This window comes from Sphaerodactylus townsendi, linkage group LG06 (assembly GCF_021028975.2).
Source record: "Sphaerodactylus townsendi isolate TG3544 linkage group LG06, MPM_Stown_v2.3, whole genome shotgun sequence".
NCBI lineage: Eukaryota > Metazoa > Chordata > Lepidosauria > Squamata > Sphaerodactylidae > Sphaerodactylus > Sphaerodactylus townsendi.
Window position 1 is genome coordinate 55400987 of NC_059430.1, and position 18409 is coordinate 55419395.

The 18409-nt window shown below is 41.4% G+C and overlaps 1 protein-coding gene across 5 annotated transcripts in view; it reads right to left on the reverse strand.

Moving 5' to 3' along the window:
* NAV3 (neuron navigator 3) overlaps positions 1–18409 on the reverse strand; it is a 605012-nt gene that overhangs the window by 246759 nt on the left and 339844 nt on the right. The gene's annotated exons all lie outside the window — the stretch shown is intronic.

The window sequence follows — 18409 nt, forward strand, 5'->3', positions numbered from 1 at the left end:
CACCCAGCGAGATATTCTGAACCTTAAAAAGCAGACTTTTAGAACAGGAATACCATCTCTCATTGAGGCAAGCAAATAAATCATGCTCTCCCCTTGCTCTCGAAATAGTACCTGAACAGGGGCACATAGCCAAATATCTCGAACTATTAACGGAGCCCCAACAGAGACAAGAAAGTAAACAGTTGAAATCTAGTTGTAGCACTCATGAGCAACCTTTAACATTTGTATTCACTTGTTCATATTCACTTGTTGAAAACTAGGCAAGTTTCAAATTGTTCACCACTTAGCATTGAAGAGTTTTGCTAGAATAGAATCCTGGTCAATTAAAAAAAAATTTATCCAATCCAACCCACTGAAAATACACTACTGCAATTAATAACCTTGGACATTATATACAGTTTCCTTTACCATTGAATATAAGAGAAAATTGCCAACAGAAATGAACAATTACACAGAAAAAATGTCAATTACAAATATCACAAGCAAGTATGGGCATCTGCTGAAACAGGAAGATTGTTGGACTGGAGTAGGTTTTTGGATTTACAGCAGCTGTTCCTTGTTTTTTATGATAATAAAATTAAAATACACACTATCAGCTGATTAAGTGCCACCCACCCATCCCCCAACCGACTGAAGAAAACGAAGTCTCTGTGATTGTGGTCATTTGCTTTTCAACCTTCCTCAATTTTTTTCAATAACTTTTGACAGGTGTTTAGCTGACACAAGATCCAAGACCATAATTATCTAAGGAACAGATATAAGCAATTACATTGTTACAGTCTTCACCTTACAGCCAGATGAAGGGATGGAACTTGACACATGCTTTTTGAGGCCTCCAAGTAAATTTGTATCTTGTAAAACTGAAGCCTTCTGTGTGCCGAAAGAACTCTTTGTTCAACTTCTCAGGGGGAACAAGGGCTGTGTTCCTTTGTATTTTAATCACAGCTTTAACATAGCACAAGTTGCAGTAGTAGCAGAGAGCCACAGGAAGGAGCCAGATAGTCATGCTGAAGCAACAGCAAAAAACCAGGATGCTGACAGCTGATGTTTTCCAGCCCTGTGTTACTGCATTTAATGACTGCTCAGGCAGTGACACATCACACAACTGTTAATTGTGGCGCTGAGTGTCAGAAATAATAAAAAAGCAACACTGACTGTCAAAATGATCTCTAACAGAAGCAAGCCATAGTCATTTAAAAAATAATACCATGAATTGGTTTCAGATCTTAATCCAGATCCAGCAATCCCTGAAAACATAAAGAGGACTGAAATAAAAAGGACTCTTCACACTGACATTTATATTTGCACATTCATGCTCTGAGAACTGCACTGCAGTGGATGACTTATGCTTCTTTATAGAAGCTGCTGGTTTTGCACTAGATCCCAGATTATTAAATAAAATGTGGGGGGAGGGGACTAAGTGCATATTACTTCATATCATAGACAAGTGTGTGAATAACTTCTAGTTTTATTCTGCTTGGATTTTTGGGACTTTATCTATTGCCAATCAAAAAACGATTTTAGCCTGGCTTTTCTTGAAGGCGATCAAGGCAGCACACATGGTTCCCCATCCCCATTTTATCCAAACAGCCATATTATGAGATAGGTGGCCAGAAAGTGTGAACTGCCCAGGATCACACACTGATTTGCACATTTTAGATTCACTCAGACTTTAGGATCAACAGTGACTTCCCCTTTTTAGGATCACCCAGATCTCCCACGTTTTAGGTCAAGAATTGTTTTTGTTTGAATGGCAAATTCTAAAAATAGTAAAATATGTAAAATATTAACATCTCAAAAAACAGTAAAATATGTAAAATATTAACATCTCAAAATCTGACATATTTGAGAACAGTATTATCATATAATTTTTATCAAATTATATTAAGAAAATATTATACTCATCAAGATCAAGCCTCCCTTCAAAACCCAAGAAGTTGTCAGCAAAGATGTTTTACACACACACGACTGATAGACTTAAAAGGCTGACCAAGTTTTGAATGGTTGACAAGAATAAATCCAAGAAAACAGCATGGGTTACATACTGTTTCATGATGATGGATTCTTCACAGCACAAATATAATGTCTTTAGGATGTTTACAAATAGTGTGAAGAACTTCACACAGGTCTCTCCCCAAAAATGACATTCCTTTCCACCTGGGTATTTCAAAAATCAGAAAAGTAGAAACCGTTTTGCACAATCCCAGATTGAAGACACTCCCGCGCCAATTGCCCCCCTTCCATCCTTTAATTTTCATTTCTGCCACAGTCTGTCATGTCTGGAAGATTCTGCCCACCTGCCATTCTGTGCAGCTCACCCAGCATGTTGTAGGATTATTCTTTATGCACTGCCATTTTACAAGTCCCCCAAGCACATTTTCCCCCCATGACTGCCAGTTTACTACAGCAACACATCCATTACTGCCTGGCCATTGCAAGAAAGTAACTTTTTCTCTTTGTGCGTTGAACATGCAAAGCTACGCAGGTGCAGCCAATTGGATTGCAGGAAAACTGGTAATGCTGCGAGGGTTCATTTTTGTATGACTTCGCAGCTACACGTGTTGTAAAAAAATGTGAAAACAACCTGAATTGGTTTCATAGGCTCAAATCGCTCCCTGAACATGTACATGGCATGCTTGCAAATAGAAAAAAGAAAAACGGATTCATTTATAATGATTGCAACTCATTATAAATATGCTGTGCGGAATCCACCATATGATAGACTTTTCTATATCAGAAATCAACCTAACTAATTGATGAATAGTTAGATTTGAGTCCAGTGCACCTTAGAGACCAAAACGATTTTCAGGGTTTAAGCCAGTGGTGGGATTCATCAGGTTTGCACCACTTCAACCGGTTATTAAAATGGTGCTTGTAAACAATCAGTTGTTAAATTATTTGAATCCCACCACTGGAACCAGTTAAATCATTTGAAACCCACCACTGGTTTAAGCTTTCAAGAGTGAAAGCTCCATTTGTCCCATATAAATAAAAAAATGGAACTTTGATTCAAAATCTTATACCCCCAAAATCATGTTGGTTTCTAAGATGCTGCTGAACTCAAATCTAAGGCTCCTTTCAAACAGGCTTTGCAATCCATTTTAGGTGACAGTTGCTAATGGATTTTTTGTGTCATGTTTGACTCAACTATTTTGGCTCCCAATTGCTAATAGATTTTATTTATCTTTCAAACAAAGCCATGTGTAACCTATTTGAAAAAAGGGGATCATTTTTCCATTTTTAGATGCTATCTGCACTATAGATGGGCTCTGGAAATTCTGGTTGTTTCCGCATGACAAAATTATATCCCCACTTCCAACTTGTCTCCTTGTCCCTGACCACTCTGTCACCCTTTGCTATGGGGCAGGGAGGCTAGAAAGTGAAACAGGAGCTTGGGGTTTGGATCGGAGGCAGATGTGTTCAAGGCCGTGTAGCTAGTAATTCATACAGCCAAATTTTAAATGACTCACAGCAAAGATGGAGACTCACAATATTTCTACTAGCAGTAATACCCAGTAGCCATCATTAACAATATTTGTTTTTACTCCTTTTGTTTTTATTTTGGCAGTCTCTTTTAATGTTAATAAAAATTAATAAAAATTACATCCATGAATAATTATTATGACAAATGTATATTTTGTACTATTTGTATAAAATGCTGGTAACAAAATGTGCGTGTAATGATTAAAAGTGTGTAATATTTGTTCATGTCTAGTGTATCTCAAACATCTGAGGTTTATTCTATATGGCTCTTCTGTTAAGCAAGTTTGGTCACCCCTTTGCAAGACAGTATATCAGTGTTGTACTGACAGCATTCAGATGCTTGAGCTATTATTGAACTGCTGTACTGCTCTAGTGCTATAGCATACATTTCAGAATGATAAAAGAAACAGGATGTGCTTAGAAAAACGGTGTGGGAAAAAGCAGCACGGTTTGAAATAGGCAAAGCCCTTCAGATATAGCTTTAAATGAATTTAAATATGCTGTCTAAATATGTTTCATTCACTTGTTGGTTTACAGGGAATTGAACCAACAATGAATAGCAACCAGTTTAAAATGACAATTGGAAAGGGGTCTAACTGTTCTATTGTAGACCACCATGCCTGCCTTCTGAAACTACAATTGATAAAGTTACGGTTTGTCCTGCTGGACTGGGCAACAGTCATTCAAAACCTCCTTCACTATAGGGCAAAATTCAGCATTGTTTGACAAAGGCATTAAACAAGTCTACTTCTGAGCCTTGGCAGGTGGCAAGAAAATAATTTAACTGAGCAGAAAATACTAAATACAGCATTGTACTGATGTTAGTAGACATGACAGTTCACAAACACAGCTTACTCACACATGCCATCTTCAATTACAAAACATGCCCACTGGGGAAGTCAGGGAAGGAAGTTAGTCCTCTAATGTTCACTCCAAAGAGACACAACTTTAATTTCTAGGGTGCAGAAAGGACAGTCTTTCACTAGCAGGGAAGTGGAGACTGTGTTATTGTCAAGTATTGGCTGTTGGGTTTTGTTTGCGTGTGTGTGTGTGTTTGGTAGGGGAATTGCCTGGCTGGTATTTCTGCTATTAAGGACATAAAATGTGATAAAGCCAGCTTGGGACTGTTACATCTAAGTTGGGGGGAAGAAAGCAATGGGATTTGAGAAGATCCACCAGACTAAAACACAAAGGCAACTAACAGTTGTGGTCCAAACGTAACAAATTAATTGCATGCAGATGTGCGGATTTTCACTCACCAATAACTTCAGACACATTCCTTTATTGGAATAGAAATTAGCCGCAGCCCGTTTATTAAACCAAATAATAGAAGGCTGGGCGAGCATAACAAAGCACATCCTGGCCGCCAGGCAGCAACCGCTGAACCTGGCATTTGGGCAGCAACTGCTGACCCCTGGCCCTTTGGGCAACAGCCATGCTGAGCCCGGCTCCGACCCCCATGGGGACTAGGACAGAAAGTTACTAGGAGCCACTTGGGCATGTACCCATTTTGTAACACCCCTTCCTGCCGGGGGTAGCGAGCTTGAAACAGAACCTCCAGGTCTGTGCCATCAAGCCCTCCTCTACCCCCAGACCTCTTATTGAGGCATCCACCACAGGAAGGTCTGGCATGCAAGCCTGCCTTCCCGATATGGATGTGCCCCTATACCCCAAAACCGCCCAGGCTGCAACAAAATACATGAACAGTAATAACACCCAACAAAACTCCAAAAAAAAGCCAGGGTGGGAGGGTGGGTCCACTTGCTGGATTTCTTGAAAAGAGGCAGAGCCAAGTTGGGTGCTGGCTTTTATAGCCTGCTCGGCTCCCTCATTATGTGACGGTTCTCCCCCGACATGTGACCATCCATCCAATCGGCCATAGGGAGGAGAACAGCCACTCCATCTTCCCCTGCCGCAATGGTGCCCTGGGTGACTCCAGGGCACTTATTTCTCTTTGTATATCAAGGGCTTCCAGGCCTCCTGCTACAGCAAAAGGCCTCCTCCTGACAGCCCTAATTAAAACCAGTTTCTTGCCATTCCTAGAACTACCATACATCATCTCTGGGTTTCCCCAGGAAATGTTGCAGTGGCATGGTCAACTGTTGTACTCTCCCCTTGTCCTTGCCCCCACCCCTACCATCAATTTATACCTGCTATAGCTTTCTCAGAGGTGTGGCTTCAGGAGCAAACTGGAAAGTTCTGAAGCCTTTTCTTGTGTTCTGGAGTCAAGGTTTCCAGACACCCAGGTCTGCCAAAAGACTAACTTCTTTGTCCTGTGGCCGGAATACACAATATCTGAACAGAACAATTGTATGCATGTTTTTCCAGTTGCCCTGCTTCTCTACCAAAACAGAAATCCCATCAAAATCAATCTGTTCATGATATTTCAAGTGGCCTTTCAAGATCATAGCAACAGATTCCATACAGAACTTCAATTATATGGACCTCCAGCTTGTGTGAAATTATTATTAATACTAACAAGATTTGAACAGAAATTAATATTTTTTGCATATTTTAATTAACATGTTATTTTAGACTATAATTGCAGATTGAGTCCTAACAGTACATTTTAGGCTTAAAATGTAATCGTCTTTGTTTAGTGAATGTACATTCTGTACAAAAGAAAGGATGAAAGTGGGCAATGCATTTGTCTCTGAGTGGATTAAAACAGATTACTTTTAGGTAATAATTTAAATACAGCATTATTCTTTTGTGTATCAATAAGAGAAAGGGAAGGAATTCCCTTCACTGAGCTGACACTTCTCTAGCCCCTTAAAATATAATTACTTTTTATTGGAATTGAGTCAACAACTGTTGAAAGAACAAGAAACTGTCTATTTTAATGCATGGCAATTATTTAATTATGGAACAGTTTGCGTATCAGACAAAGCCACCCTACACTCACAAAATACAATTCTGCTTCCTAATAAAGCAGATGTTGGTTAATTTACTGTGTCCATTATTTTGCTGTGAGAGATCCACAGTTGGCTTTCAGCAACTGTTCAGTAAATGGCTCTTTGTTTTAAAAAGAAACTGTTACACGTAATTGGGTGTTTACTTCCCTTTCTATACTAAAGAAGTAAAGACTCACATAAGCCAACACTGAAGGCAGTTCCTTAGTTTTGAAGGTAATTTGCAAACAAAGGCAAAGAACAAAAATTTCCATATAATCTTCCTGGCATTTAAAAACCAATCCTCAAAGTTTACCTAGTATTTCCAAAAGCAGTTTAGCAGTTCAATTTTAAACAGTGTTATTTTTTTTCTAAACTAACTTTCAGTCAGTGGATTTATAAGAGTATAAGTAATAGGAATGGAAAAGTAAAAGATTTCAACTTAGCTGCCTATAGGACTGCTTCCTAAATCTACAATTGCCAAACACTTTGCCAAACACCAATTGCAGAGGTGGGATCCAGCAGGTTCTCACAGGTTCCCGAGAGTAGGTTACTAATTAGTTGTGTGTGCCGAGAGGGGGTTACTAATTGGTGATTTTACCACGTGATTTTTGCCTTAGTTACGCCCCTCCTCCGCTCCTCAGCAGCAGCGCACAGAACTTGAAGCAGTCTAGCAGGAGGTGCACCGGCGTGTGTGGCAGCCTGCGCCTGCGTGCATTCATTTCCCACCCAGGGACCAGCGCAGTGGCTGCGTCCTTGCCACAGTCCTGCCCAGAAATGCCCCCCCGGAATGCCCGGCCACGCCCCCGTCGTGCCCCACCCAGCTCCATTGGCGCTACACCACTGTTTGAATCTCACCACCATGGGAACCTGTTACTAAAATTTTTGGATCCCACCACTGACCATATGAGAAAAACTAACCTTTTTAAGAATCTAGGGAAGTGCTGAACAAGTACTTTGCTTGCTGAAGGCATAATCTCCATGCCAATATTTAATTTCCGAGGTGAAGCTACTTTTATTTTTCCAATGATCATCAAGCATATAACATCAGTATTACTCAGATTCAAAACACTTTCTACATTAATATTTTAAATGGTATAAAAAACACAATGGAAACCACTATTTAAGATACATTCATGAGGCCCACTTTAAAGGTTTCAGTTTAAAAGAGAAAAAAGTTGACCTTTACAACACCAGGGCCTTCTCTATTGTAAACCCATACATTTGGAACTTCTCCCAAAGGAAACTTAACTAACCACACTCCTTGCTGTCTTAGGAAAGGCTGGTCAAGACCCTTTTATTCTGTGGGTATTTTGGTCTTCCATACTGTTTTTAGTTTACAGGAACTTTTAGTTTTGATTTGTAATGCCATTTAAATTTTATTGTGAAATGTCATGATTTGGATACTTAAAATCCTCTGTTCAGCCTATGAGTCCCTCCTCATGTCCTTCAAGAAGTTTCAGCTTCATGGGTACAATTTTGTATTACTTCTAAAAACAAATAAAGCAGCAACCATGTATTATGAATTTGCTGTACATAGCTACTTGCATATCAAAACTATCCTTATCATTACTGCAATGGGTTGTTAGTATAAACCAGTAAATATCTTCAGTTGGAACAAAATGGACACTTTAGCACTCATTTTACTTACTGAGATGAGGTCCATTGTATAGGTTGAATTGGCCGTCGGGCCAATATCTCTCAAGAAAGAGAAAAACATAATAATGCTGCCAGAATCTGGGATTGTGAGCTCAGAATGCAATTCTTGGCAGTTCATCATGGGGACCTTCAACAGTAAATCTAGCCAAAATATTTCATGCTCCCTTGCTTATTTCCTCCTCCAAGTTCCTTCATCACTTGTTTATTTCCTTTGCCCTTCCTCCTTTACTGCTACCATTATATCTGCAGGCTACATTTTCCTGAGTACATGTAACAATTTGTTAGCACCACAGCAACCAGGCAACAGAGGCTCCTTCCGCACACGCAAAATAATGCATTTTCAAACCACTTTCACAACTGTTTGCAAGTGGATTTTGCTATTCTGCACAGCTTCAAAGAGCACTGAAAGCAGTTTGAAAGTGCATTATTCTGCATGTGCGGAATGAGCCAGAGAGAGAGAGAGAGAGAGAGAGAGAGAGATCAAAACCTATTAATACCTTTTAGGACCAACTAAATTGACACATAATAACATACAAGCTTTCAAAAGAAAGACCCATCTTTTCTTCTATCTATTCTACTGGTTGGCATGCCCACCAATTACTTCAGGTTCAACAAGGAAAATATGGTTGCCACAGTTTGGGAACAGAGGAAGTCTATAGGATTGCACAAGTCTAGGAAGATATTAGCAAAGCTAGCAACATAGATGATATCATTGAGGATTTTGAGATTTGCAAAAAAATGTGCTATTTGTCCAGGTTTTAGATTTACAGATGCAGAAGACATATGTTTGATTTGGCCATTCTCTGAATGTCTCTGAACATATCTCTGAATGTACTGCTTCAGTTTTCCTTTGCAGAACTAATTAGTGTATAATTACACTGTTCTGACTCAACAGCAATGAGATCCTGCATACCCATAATTTTAATATGAAATTATCTATATTATCTACCCATATTGTTATTGTCTTTCTTTTATTAAAAATTAATCTACCCATTTCAATAGGAGTCAGTGGCTGTAAAGTATGTACAGAAATTGCAGAAAGGTAAAATTATGTTCTACTTCTACCAATTATATTCTATTCTTGCAGAAACTGTACTCCATAGTTGCTTAATTAAACTTAATACCATTCCTTGTTTTCAAATATTTAATGCCACCAGATGTTTAAAAAAATAATGTGTGGGAGGTCTATTTAGGGTTTTGTACAACCTATCAAAGTCATTTTATGAATCCGACCTTAAGTTCTTTGACACTGTAATTATTCTTGCTTTAATGTTATAGCAAGAACAGGAGAACAGGAAACCTTTCACACACAGTTATTTCATAGGACAGTGACAGTAAAACCTATCTTGCAGATTATATTGGCTACTATGGTTGCCAGCCTCCAAGTGGAGACTGGAGACTTTCAAACTACAGAGATCAGTCTACAGAGAAGATGGCTGCTCTGGAGAGTAGACTTTATTGCATCATACCCTGCTGACTCCCTTTCCTTTCTCAACCCCACCAATTTTTCCCAGTCCAAAGTTAGCGATCCAATTGACTGCTTCATGCAGTTAGCAGGGCTCCCTGAATGACGTGGAACCTCTGAACATTCAAGCATATGATTGGGCTGAATGTGACTCACAGTGTATGTCACTGAAATTATTAACAATCACCACAAAGACATCAGAAAAAGAGGGACTGCTAAAGAAACAGAGTAGATTTGATAAGCAAAGTCTTATTCGACCCCTGTCCCGGATGCTTCTTTAATCGATAAAAAGAAGATATAAATGACATTTACAATGTTGATTTCCAGTATCTCCTTGAACTCTTTTCATGGATCCTTGCTTTTACACAGATTCTCATTTAAGTTCTTTACCATTTTAACACCTCTTTGTCATTCCAACACTATTAGATGCTGTCTTAACTAAGCGACTTCACTAATGATCTCAATGTTGTTAACAATGGCATGCAAGTTGCACGCAGGACTTGCTGTTGTTGTAGTTCCCTGCATCCATTCTGTCTCTGAGCTTCATGCAGCTCTGAAAATCCCCTAGCCCACAGCAGGGGCCCATTCTGGGGAGGGCGGGTGTACGCAGTGGCTTTGCCCAGCCCACTGGCCCTAGCACAGGAGCAGGTGCCAGAGCTAGGAGGCCTGGCAACCCCACAGGACTCTTTCCACAATACCCCCTGACAGACCACTCTGGCCCCTTGCAATCTGTAGTGTGGAGTGAGAGATGCCACCTGCCCTCCCTGCATTTCAATAACATCTGTCTTGTTCCCTTTCACAGGTTATGGCTAGATTTGCGCAGCTAGGCTTCCCCCTCTGTGTTGGAGCTATAGATGGGCGTCAAATTCCCATCAAGCACCCAGGAGGGACTTCATCAACCACAAGATGTTCTCCTCCTTGCTGCTCCTGGTCACCCTGTGACCACACAAGTTTCTATAATGCCAAGGTGGGCCACTCTGGTCAAAGCAACGATGCCCAGGAATTCCCACTTCTGGAAAGCCATGGACAGGGGCATATATATCCAGTTGTTCAAAACTGCAGTTCAGACATCACCATCAAAAGTTACTTGTTATAGTGCTCTTGCAGGGGAAGGCATTAGCAGTAGCTCATAGGGCACAAGAAAGGAGACTGTTTCTAAGGTGCTGAGAACATACTGTACTCCAACATTTAACAGGGACACTTGTATACTTGTAATATTCTTTTCTCACATCAAAAGATCACTACTTGAGACTCAGTGTCCCCCATCTTATTACTAAAGGCTTTCTTTCTGCCAGCACTATGCTATCTTTCCTTACTCCACAACACCGCTCCTGCACTGGCTTTGGAAATAGTCTGTATTAGTAAGAAGCCCATATCAGGTTTTCCCCCCTAAATTAAATACTGTTTTACAGATTGTTCAGTCAAACCATTTTCTTTTATCTATAATAGCTGCAGTTCAAACACTTTCTGCACCATATACTATCTGGCTAGACAATTCGGAGAAGTGGTGACACAAGGAAAGCTAATACAATCTAGTCCACATAGTAACAAAAAATGCAAGACACTTGGGAAAATGTTGCCAGAGACAGCATAGGGACAAAGAGTTTGTTGCAAAAACAGCACTTCCTCGATGCATGTCATTCTTGCATATACAAAAAATGTCTGTGCACACTTTTCAAACGGGTTCAGTGAATCAGTTCATAGGATTTAGGGAGTATCCATTTGGGCTGAAATTAAAACTGAAATTAATTGTTTTGGATCAGCTCAGGGATATCTGAAATTACTCAAAGCATTCCCAAAATTATGGGAGTAATGAAAACTTATCTCCTGCAATTTCAAGAGTGTTTTGAGGAGGCACAGGAATGGAGAGTGAGAGAGATAAAACTGGTCCACCAAGCTGTTAGTCAGCATCTCCCCTCCCTTTACAATTTACCTGTAGCACCTAGCAGCTGGTGCCCACTAACAGCTGACAGCTGGGAAAAGGGAATTCTAGGCTATTTGCAGCTGTCAGAGGTCAGTTGTTGATCTCTGTTCAAGAAATTTTGCTCCTCTCATTTTTGCAACGGGAGTCTAAAATCTTTGCTTCTGCCCCCACCTACCTTGAAAGGGATGGAAGAGAAAGGAGTTCTTTTTCTGGCTTTTGCAATGCAGAGATCAAATGAATTACTTCTGATGCCACCCAGTTTGAAGGGAAAACTTTTCTTCTCTCCCTTTTGCAACTTCACTGCTCAGCCAATTTATTAAAGGGTCTGTGGTTAGAACCTGACTCACAGCTGATTTCCCAGTTAAGCCCTAAGTATGCCTCTGACCATCTGTCAGCTGCAGACTAGTTCTCAGGAACTGGAGTTGTTTAAATATTATCTGAAAAGATTTCTAATTGGCTTACAGGAGTGTCCAACAAGGCGTATTCAGTTCCTGAACTGGTTTGCTCAGAAATCCATGGCATCCTTACTTGATTTCTATGGGTAGACCTGGCCTCCAAACATCAGCATGGGGCTTCTACTCAATTGAAAGAGCAGGGCGAAACTAAGGCAGATTCTGGGCCAAAAACAGCTGTGTGAAATTGGTGTAAACTCTTTAACACTGTTTTAAACCCTTTTTTCACCGTTTTCACACCACTGTTTTTGGCCCATGTGGAATCCACTTAAGTAGCATCTGTTTGGAAGGACCAGCTTCCTCTCCCTCCTTTTCTGCTCCTTTAGTATGATTTTTTTCAAATTCTGCCTCTCTAGAATGAGTAGAAAAGGAAGAAGAGGAAGGTTGTCCTGCCAGTCAGCATCTGCTCTCCCTGAAAAAAACTACTAAAATATTGAAGTGGTAAATAGGGGTCCAAATCTTAGGGATAACAAAAAGCATGCCATCCCAAAATATGGATCCAACATTATCACAATTTTTGAACTGTTCATTCCTATAATCATGCCTTTCAGCCCCAACATCCCTCATTTATTAAAGTGCCTCTTTGTGTAGGCTTTGTATGTGGTATTGGGGGGGGGGCAGGGATGGCATTGCAGCAGTGGCACCCCACTGCTTCTAGAGAACTTTTCAGCAGCACCGGGGGGCAAAACACAAGAAAACCTTCCCAGCTGCCTTCATTGGGCTCAATGGGCTTACGCCAACCAAAAGGGTGCTGCATCCCAGGAGTCAAAGTTGAGGTGGAAGCCAACTGTCACTCCACCCCCAGTCACACCTTCAGAGCTCCAGCACTATGGAGCTGCCCAGATCATAGGCACCTGTATATCTGCATACCTCCACCATCACATGTGCCCCTTGCGCCAGCAGGGTGGGCACCTGCACCAGTGCAAGGCTGCACTGGCTCCAGAAGTGAGTCCACCCCATCCCCCCAGATTGAGCTCTAAGCACACAACGTTTGCAGTAATCCTATTGGAGAATACATGCATATATTTGCACGAGCTCATTCAGAGGTAACTGTGAACAAATGTAAGGAGAACGACCAGTGAATGCACTTCCATTCCACAACCCATACATGAATTTACCATTAATCTATACCATTAATCTATAGAAAGTATGACTGTGAAATGGTTTTTATGCTCTTTCTCATTCTGAAAGACTTTTACTAAAATGTTATGGAAATAGTGGTGATAGAGATTTCTGATTGTATATTATTTATGGTTTGCTGTCATCACTTGAGATTCAGAATGAACTTACTAAATGAACCTTTATGTGCAGATATTTATGCAAATGTCATATCAACCTTTAAATCATACAGTATGCAAGATCTGTTATATGAAATAGCATATAAAATATCTGCTAGAGGATTATTAGGCATGCTGTTATATTATAACAATGCTCTAATATAGAAATCAATCCTTTTTGCAAGGGATTGTAAAATCAATATCTAGTACACACAGACTGGTCTCTGCAGATTGTGAGTGCAAGCTATTCACATTGGGAAAGGCAATTAATGCACAAAGGAAAGAACAGCTTTATGAAATGCTGGGACATATAGATAATGTGACTAAACCTAACGAGGCATGAGAATATTTACTATATTAATATAGAAACAGTCTTGTGAGCCAGATTCATATTTAATTAAGGAATGAATGCAGTACTTTCTGCTCAGAGCTGCTGGTAAATTACTTGCAGTCTATTTTGTTAAAAGTACTCTAACATTCCAGTGTGTTCATATACCAATTTTACAGGCAGTCACATACATGTGAAAATTGCATGACATTCCAAGCAGGAACCATAATAGAAGAGCACTAGGACTGAAGTCATTTACATGCTGCTATTTTCAACAAAACTGGGGGAAGTAAGGTGGTCAATTACTCCCACATTCAAGAGCATTTTGTTTATCACTCCAACTTCTAAATTTAAAAATTGGGGGGAAAACACTCTTGAGAGGAGCTATATAGTTCAGTGGTAGAGCATATCTTTACATGCAGTCATCCTTTGCAATTTCCAATTAAAGGATTTACCTTGACAGAACTGGTTTTGCTCACAACCTTGGACAGCCATGGGCAGAACAGTTAAATCAATGGCATTCTCTGTGTGAGTTATTTTAATACATAACTAACAGGAACATTGTATAAGTATTTCCATTACTTTTTGGTAATGTCCTTCTTTAGAGTCATCAGAGAAATTCAGCAATAACTCAGTCTCACTTTGTTTAATTGTCTCAATTTCCTCATCTGTGCACTCATGGCAAAACACATCACATTTCACCAGAAAAAGTGTGCACATTTTTCTTTGAAGGAGGATGTTCTGTGAGGTAGATGTTCCTGATTCATTATCTGACTAACAGGAAAATATAAATTAAGCTATTAGGCAGGAATGTGGAATGATATCCTATAGCTCAATCTTATCAGATCTTGGAAGCTAAGCAGGGAAGGTACTTGGACAGTGAACTGACAAGGAAGACTTTGCAGAGAATGACAATGGCAAAGTATCTCTGCTTAATCATTTCCCTTGAAAACCCTATAAGGTTGCTGCAATTATGTCAGCTGCAATTTGACAGCACTTTACACACACACAAGATGTCAGGTGGTTTATAAAAAAAGGTATCACTTCATCAATGCTATAGACATTCTGCAGACATAGAAATCTTATTTACTTATTACCACAATGGACTATATTAACTGGCCAAAAAACTCCCCTGCACAAAGACTATTCTCTTGCAAAATAATTTGAAATGCTGCTCATACAAATCAGTTCTAAGTTACTGGTAATCGTCTGTTTGTTCATACCATGAGATCACAAGGCATCTGAATGAAGTGTGTCATGATACCATACTGCTTAAAGCAGTGAAATCAACCAGTACTTTCAAGTGATAGATTTGGCATGAAGTTGTATGTTCTATGTTCTGGTACACTAATAAAAATTCTACTCCAACACACTAAAAAACCCTAATATTGCAATCAGTAGCTAGTGGCAATAGTCTTCAGGCCTGAAATCTGCTAAAACTCTGTGTTAAACATCCAGACTTACTAGCAAGAATTATTAAATTTTTCAATTAGAAGATATGAAGCAATCAATTAAAAGTATAGGGGGAAGTGAAACATGGCCTTTTGATAAAGAATATCAATAGCAGAAGATGTTACAACAATCAGAAAATAGCAGCCACATAATATTAGTTTCATATAGGTGAAAACAGGAATGATACATTGAGAGAGAAGAACAACAAACCTTCAGTCTTTGAGATACATGTTTTATGCTTTACTGCTTGGTTTTACTTAGTATGTTTTCAAGTTCGCAGCAACAAACAAATTATACTTCCTTTTTGGCTCTGATTCAATTTCAACAAGTACCCCAAACTCAACTAAAACAAGTTATCCAAGAAAGCATTGTTTCATGTTGTCTGTAGGTTGAACATCTAAGATGTTAACTAGCACAAGAGGAAGATAGAAGGCTTTCCAGACTCCCACTGGTGAGAAGGATCTCCCACGCAGAGGCGTAGCAAGGGGGGAAAGCGCTCAGTGCACTAGTGCATCCTCTGCCCCTGCCCCGCCCCACCCCGCCATGCCACACCCCCGCAACACTCATGCCATACCCATGCCACACCCACACACCCCGGAACGCCCCCCGGAATGCCCTCGCCACACCCTCACAGGGGTGTGCGCCCAGTGCGTCGAACCCTCTCCCGTCCTCTTGGAGCTACATCTCTGCTCCCACCACCAGTGGGTGCTTCCCCACTCTGCTCAGCTGGGCAGGAGAAAAATGAGCAGGAACATTGGGGGCGACAGGCAGATATCAGCATGGCACTTGGAAGTCCAGCTCAGAGTTAGTGTGCATTACAACCAATACACATTTGGTGCAGTGGTCCATGTTCTAAAGTTCATCATCACAATGAAACCCACTACACCAAATAATGTTGACCATCTCCCTGAAGCAAAGGTAATTTTAATTCAATATTTTTCAGGACAAAAGCAGATGAGAGTCTTTTTACATAATGTTCACTTGCTAGGTAACAGATTGGGCTGGTTTCTTGGGTGGCCAATCAAAGCATTCCATCTCATATTCAGTCAACACAGATTCTAAAAGTGACCAAGTCTAGTGATAGACACATAAAGGTGCTGATGTAGCTCATGATATGATACCCAGCAGGATTCCATTTCAAAAAAAAAGGAAGCTTTTGTTAATGAGCAAAGCAGATGAATAGCTGAAACCCAGGCTTATACTATGTCAGATCTAAGTACAGTTACATAACCAAACGCGTATTTTATAACAAAGTTGTAAAACTTGATATGTAAAGTGGTAATGGCAATCATTAAAATCAGAAAATGCATTTTGCAGGTTTATGAACAGAATAATTTTTTCCATGAGATTGTGTTACGGAATAACCTGCCATAAACATAGAAGGTAATACTTGCCTATCTATTTCCCTCAGAAATTTGGGGAACATAATCACTGTTTCCATCAAACAACTGCTCATTGCAATTCTAAAGTTTAGAATATGCATCGTATTTGATTTTAAACTAACTGCAGTCTTTCTGATGCAACAATTCCCTCTTGTATCATGAAAAGCTGCCTTATACTGAATCAAACCACTGATCCATCAAAGTCAGTACTGTCAACTTAGAACAGCAGCAGCTTTGTAAGGTCTTAGGCCAAGGTTCTTCATATCACCTAATACTTAATCCTTTCAATTGCACACATTGGTGATTGGAACTGGGACCTTCTGCATCCAAGCAGATGCTCTACCACAGAGCCACAGCCCTTCTCATTTTCAATATATTCTAAAATTATTTTAAATTATTGTTCACAGTCCCTCTTCGAAGAACTTTGAAGTTGTTGGCCTGGATTCAGCCATGGAATGTCCTTAAGTCTATAGAGATAGGGAGGACATCAGTTTATGGTAACAGCACTGGCGGACCTACCTAGGTGACAAGGGGTACCCCTTGTCCCCGGGCGCGGCAATTTTGGTCACGTGGGGGGTCACGTGGGGGCGCCGAGCCAAAATATCCCCCCCCCACAGACTACACCATCATCATGGAGCTGGCAAGTTGCTGTACACAGAAGTCGGCTTGGGCTGTCTTAGCCCCGCCCACTCTATACGGTGGCTCACTGGGTCAGTTCCAGCTCTCAGTTTATTAGCAAGCTCCACCTCCCTTCGACCCAGTGTGTGTTGCCTTCTCCCAGGGTCAGGGTGTGGTTGCACAGACAAACCTCCTCCCCTGCTGCTGACTGGCCAGTGGCCACCAGCACAGAAGGGAAAGAAAGGTGAGCAGGCCCAGGAGGAAGCCCTCGCAGCAGCTGCCTCGTCACAGCCTGAGAAACCCATCCAAGGTTTGTTTTTGTCCCTCCATTGTTCCCCCCCTCCCTCCCTCCCCGCCCGCCCCAACAGGCTGAGAAAAGTTGGATTTTGGGACCTCTTATTGAAACCACTTTGGCTGGATTGGGTCTGATGAGCTTAAAGGAAATATTATTGTATTGTGGGGTGGAGGGCAGGGCATTAAAGGCCAACTATTTTTGGCTGTTGTGGGTTTTCCAGGCAGTTTGGCCCTGCCTGGTCTGCCAGTTTTTGCTGCTAGCCTTTCGCCCGCATTTACACCCGTGGACTGAAGATGCCCCAATGCCCAGGGAAACCCACAACAGCCTGTTGATTCTGACTCTGAAAGCGTGCAAAATACAGCCTGGTGTTTTAGGATTAGAGAAATCCGACAATACATTCCAAGCAAGGAGAAAATGCTCATTCCAAAGTGTGCGTTGCTCGGCTCCAGGCGACTGGCTTCAAGCATCCGACGGGAAGCACCTGGCTGGGCGGGGGTGCCCTCCTTCCCAGCACTGGGATCCCGAGCACAAGGCTCCAGGCATTGCAAAGGCAGAGGCAGGCAGAAGTCCCAAACTCCCTTTCGGTGCCAGGACTCTGCCCTGGAAATGGCCCTCTAATAAAAGAAGAGCGAGCCTCTGTGCATGTGCAGAATATGACCAGTCAGAGTGCTGCTGGCATAGAGCGGGCTTCTCCGTTGGCACAAGTGGCTCCGAAGGAGAGGAGAAAGACAAAGGACAAGCTCCAGGGGGTGGGGTGGGCGCAAAGTCCTTGGAGAGGTGGGCTCAGGTTTCTCATGAGTGGAGGTCGGAGGAAGTGAATCCCTCCCGAGCCCAAATGAGTGAATCCCTCCCCAGCCTCCCTTCTCTCTCTCTCTCTCTCTCTCTCTCTCTCTCTCTCTCTCTCTCTCTCCCCCACCCACCCCCCGCAGCACATCTGCAGATTGTCACTCAGCAATGGTGCTGATTTCCAATCCGGGTGCCTTTTTGTTGCGGGAACCTCACCCCCCCCCCCCCCGCCAAATTGTGCCCCCCCAAAAGGACTGGCTTTGATGGATTTACTTTTCTAATTTCCAAGTTATGTTTCCTGGTGTTGCCTGCCCGACGCATCAGGGGGACAAAATGCCCCCTTCCTTTGGATCTGAAAGCCAGAGACGCGGCCCCGCTGGCTCAGCTCCCGACTTTT